The sequence below is a fragment of the Anomaloglossus baeobatrachus genome, chromosome 3 (assembly GCF_048569485.1).
Source record: "Anomaloglossus baeobatrachus isolate aAnoBae1 chromosome 3, aAnoBae1.hap1, whole genome shotgun sequence".
In the NCBI taxonomy this organism is placed as follows: Eukaryota; Metazoa; Chordata; class Amphibia; order Anura; family Aromobatidae; genus Anomaloglossus; species Anomaloglossus baeobatrachus.
The window spans coordinates 351,290,655-351,295,802 of record NC_134355.1 but is presented as its reverse complement, the minus strand read 5'-3'; the positions used below and the strand labels follow the sequence as shown (position 1 = coordinate 351,295,802).

At 41.7% G+C, this 5,148-nt stretch overlaps 1 long non-coding RNA gene across 1 annotated transcript; it reads right to left on the bottom strand.

The window, feature by feature from the left end:
* Positions 1–3,555: 3,555 nt before the first annotated feature.
* On the bottom strand, positions 3,556–4,612 carry LOC142295285 (uncharacterized). Its single transcript, XR_012751408.1, has 3 exons — positions 4,573–4,612; positions 4,447–4,499; positions 3,556–3,634 (listed from the first exon to the last, which is right to left on the bottom strand). It is a non-coding gene; the product is annotated as an uncharacterized LOC142295285 (long non-coding RNA).
* Positions 4,613–5,148: the final 536 nt, after the last annotated feature.

The window sequence follows — 5,148 nt, the reverse complement described above, 5'->3', positions numbered from 1 at the left end:
AGAAAATTTTACTTTTTCCAACAAATGTTCTTTTAGCCCCAAATTTGTCATTTTCACAAGGGTAACAGTAGAAATTGCACAGTACAATGTGTTGAGGAATTTTTTCTAAATTCGCTGGCACCCCATTTTTGGTTGAAACCCACTGTTTGGGTGCATGGCAGGGCTCAGAAGGGAAAGACCACCATTTGACTTTTTCAACACAAGGTTGGCTGGAATCGTTAGTAGACTCCATGTCACGTTTACAAAGCTACTGATGTGGCTAAACAGTAGAAACCTCCCACAAGTGACCCCATTTGGGAAACTAGATTCCCCAAGTAATTTATCGAGATGTGTGGTGAGTATTTTGAGCCCCCAGGTGCTTCACAGAATTTGTTGACATTGAGCCATGAAAATTAAAAAATAAATTTTTAGCACCAAAAATATTGCTTTAACCCCATTTTTTCATTTTCACAAGGGTAACACTAGAAAGTGGTCACCAAAATTTGATGTGCAGTTTCTTTTGAGTACGCTGATACTCAATATGTGGTGGAAAATCACTGTTTGGGTGCACGGCAGAACTCGGAAGGGAAGGAGCACCATTTCACTTTTTGAAGACTGGAATCATTAGCGGACTCTATGTAACATTTGGAGAGCCCCTGAGGTGCCTAACAAGTGGAGCCCCCCCACAAATGACTCAATTTAAAAAACTAGATCCTCCCCCCATGGAATTTATTGAGATGTGTGGTGAGCACTTTGAATAATGAGGTGTGTCACAGAAATTTATGACGTTGAGCCGGGAAAATGAAAAATAAAATTTAACACAAAAATGTTGCTTTAACCCCATTTTTTTTAATTTGCATAAGGGTAATAGAAAATGAACCCCAATATTTGTTGTGCTGTTTCTCCTGAGTACGCTGATACCCCATATGTCATGGAAGACCACTGTTTGGGCGCATGGCAGGGCTCGGAAGGGAAGGAGTGCCATTTGACTCTTTGAGGTCAAAATTGGCTGGAATCATTAGCGGACTCCACGTCACATTTAGAGAGGCCCTGTTGTGCCTAAATAGTGGAAATCCCCCACAAGTGACCCCATTTTGGAAACTAGGTAGCAGATGGCGATTACTACAGTGTATTTTTACTGTCTAATCTAGACCTATCAGCTAATCTGACACTAACCCTGACTTGATTCATTAAAAAAAATTGTAGTAGACAGGGTTACTACAGTAAATTTATACTGTCCCTCAGGCAACCTTCACACCTCCATGTCTTTGGGATGTGTGGTGTCCGTTTTCGCAGGTACCAAGACCACGTTCACAGGCATACTAATTAAAGTCAATAGAGATCCTCACACCTGTATTTTCACAGGGACCGTGAGAGAACTGTGTGTCCGGGTGATTCTCACAGAGGCAAGTCAGTTTTTTTCCCATCAGCATGGGTCAAATACGGACATCACAGATAGCATCCGTGTGACACGTACTGGAAAAAAATGGATGATACTGAAATCAATAGATTTTTAAGTGTAAAAGATGTGCAACACTAGAAAAATAATAGAGAAATGATAGATAGATAACTTGTACAGCAATTCAGCAGAATAAATAAATATATATTTAAAAAAAATAAAAATAAAAAAATAAAAGACGTGAAGTTCCCCCTAATTTTCATAACCAGCACAGGTAGAGCATCAGACATGGACTGCAACCCTCAGCTATCAGCTGTACTTTGGCTGGTTTTGTAAAATAGAGGGGATCCCACTCTGATTTTTTAAACTATTTGAAAAAATAATTTAAAAAAAATGGCCTGGTGTCCCTCCAGTTTTTCAAAACCAGCCAAGGGACAGCAGACAACTGGGAGCTGATATTATTAGGATGGGAAGGGCCATGGTTATTTGGCCCTTACCAGCCTAAAAATAGCAACCCGCAGTTGCCCCATAAGTGGCGCATCTATTAGATGTATATGGTGTAATTTATAGGCTTGAGGCCAGCTGTGAATTGACAGATCACATCAAACCCTGGTATTAGTAATGGATGAGTGTTTAGCAGACACCCCCATTACTAATCCATTAGTTGCAAATGGCCCAAAAGAAATATTTATAATAAAACCGGACACCAGCACTCATTCACCAATTTATATTAAACTAGCTGTACTACCCGGCTTCGCCCGGGTTAATAACTGCTGTTAACAAAATAGAATGTATTAACAAAAATGTATTCTGCACACAAAAACCACAAAACAAATAGATAGAAATGTAATTATTAAATTGTTGCCTATATTAACCAATCAGAGTTCAGATTAATTAACTGTAGCAAAATAGAAGCTAAGCTGTAATTGGTTGCTATTGGCAGCCTGATAAATCTCCAGGCAACAGAAAGCCCTCCCCCTTGACAGTATATATTAGCTCACACATACACATAGTAGACAGGTCATGTGACTGACAGCTGCCGTATTTCCTATATGGTACATTTGTTGTTCTTGTAGTTTGGCTGCTTATTAATCAGATTTTTATTTTTGAAGGATAATACCAGACTTGTGTGTGCTTTAGGGCGATTATGTGTCGAGGTTGGTGTATGTGTGGTGAGATGTGTGCTGAGGGTGGTATATGTGTTCAAGTACGTGGTAGTGTGTGGCGCATTTTGTGTGTGTATTCATATCCCCGAGTGTGGTGAGTATCCCATGTCGGGGCCCCATTTTAGCAATTGAACGGTATATACTCTTTGGCGCCATCGCTCTCATTCTTTAAGTCCCCCTTGTTCACATCTGGCAGCTGTCAATTTACCCCCAACACTTTTCGTTTCACTTTTTCCCCATTATGTAGATAGGGGCAAAATTGATTGGTAAATTGGAACGCGCGGGGTTAAAATTTCGCCTCACAACATAGCACCCGGCGCTGCCCGGGATAGTGACTGTCTCTCTGTTTCTCTCCCATTCTGTCTGTCTCCCCCTCTGTATATATCTCTCTGTCTCTCTCTATCTCTTTGTCTGTCTCCCTGTCTGTCTCTGACTGTCTCTGTCTATTTCCCTGTCTGTTTATCTATCTCTTTCCCTGTCTGTCTATCTCTGTCACTTTCCCTGTCTGTCTCTTTCCCTGTCTTTCCCTGTCTGTCTCTTTCCCTGTGTCTGTCTTTTTGTCTGTCTCTTAACCTGTCTCTCTTTTTCCCTCTCTTTCCCTGTCTGTCTCTTTCCCTGTCAGTCTGTCTCTTTGTCTGTAATAACAAATATATACTCCGGCACACTAGGGAAAGTATGAAAAGAGTCCAATATGGTGCTCAAAATTTTTTTTTATTTATATATGTTCTTTTATTGTCCAACGTTTCAACCCGAAGGTTATCTTCAAGGACTGATTTTTTATATAGAAAAGAAAAGATATACAATGTCACAAATAATGCAAGATACATGAACATTTTACAGGAAAGGAAATGTACACGTTACATAATTCAGAAGCAAAAAACAAAAAACAAAAAAAGCTTTCCATAGGGATATATGTAAAGAATTCCCATGGTCACAGTGGTAGCCCCCTTAGGGGTAGAACAATATGCTATATCATATTTGAGAAAAGGAGCGGCAGCGGGTGACATACCTATGTCAATTGTGAATAAATTTTCAGAAAAAGCACCCAGGCATCTCAGGTAAATGCGGAATTTCCTATATCAGAATAATGCTATAAAGACAAAAAAATAAAATTAAAATAAATGGATGCTGTTAGTACATGTCACCAAGTTTACTTAGAGAGAGGATAGAGGGCATCAAGGGCATACCTGTAGAGGTGAGTACCAAATGTCAAGGCCTCTAGTAAGTGTTTATAAGACGAAATGGAAAAAAGGACCTAGTCCGTCTAGAAGACCAAATTATACATAAATGAGTAAATGGGATTATAATGTGAAAACAGCGTGTTGTGAACTCCATATGTGGGCATACCTTCTGAGTAGAGGAGGTGGGACCGTAGGTCTGGACTATTATTTATGTGCCAGGGGAGAACCTCTGTGGCTCCGTATTAGTGTAGTAGGTGTTTATTTAAAGAAATCTGTTATATCCTATATGAGGTGAAAGATATAGTCTTTTATCAAGCATATTTATAGACGCTATGGGATAGAGGTCCCAAATGAGACAAAATGGTGTACTGTCATAGTTACCATAGGTATTCAAGGAGTCTTAAAGTCGATCCCCAAAGGGCATATGAAATGGCTGATAACGGAGACAAAAGTAATACAATCATATATGAGAGGGTGAATTAGAGTCAGAACAGTATGGGAAGTGGAGGGTGAATAGAGATATGACATACCTCACTAATGAGTATTAATAATGTAAGTATCATGAATTGGAGGTTAGAATCGCTTCTGGATAAGACACCAGGAGTCATATACTATGGGTATGTGACCGCTGCAGCTGTGGTGAAAGCAAGGAGGACAATATAAGGAGCACAGGTAGAAATGTCAGCAAGGAGAAAAGAGGAAGAGATAAAGTGTGACATACCTCCCTAGCTGGAAATGTGTGCAAGGTGCACTATTGTGAGCTGGCCAAAGGCTCTGGTGGAAAAGGGAGAGGAAAGGGTTAACAATATCCAAGTGGGAAAATCGGGCTGTGGGATCTAGTACATACCTGTGTGATAGGGATTCCCAGGTGGAGCGTCAGGTGACATGACTGGAGCGGTGAGGGAACTATTTATATGGTGTAGTGGGGGCATCCACTTCCTAACGAAGTGGAACGCACCTGTGGCCCGCATGTGACCGCCGACGTGATGACGCAATGCCCCGCACCTGCGCGGTGAAGCAGGACGCCGAGAGCTTGGCGCTCCGATCCCGCGCATGCGCGGAAGGCACAGCATCCACGCCGGCGTGTGGTGAGGCCTAGGTGTGCGCGCGTAGGGGCACATGACCGCCACTATGTGACGCCGCGCCTCGCGAGCGCGCGAGGGGCAGGGGACCCCGCGCACGCGCAGAGTGAGGACACTATTGGAGCAGTGAAGACCGGTGTCACTATACAAACCTACAGGGTGAAAGCTGTAAGGGAATGACGTGCTGGAGAGAAGTGCAATCAAGTGGCATGAGGAACCTAGGTATAAGAAAAAGAGAATTAGGAGAATAAAAACAATGTATTTTAGCTAATGAAAAAATTGCAGCCTTATATATCTCTCATACACCGCTGGGAACAGTCATAAGAATTATAACAGTAAGA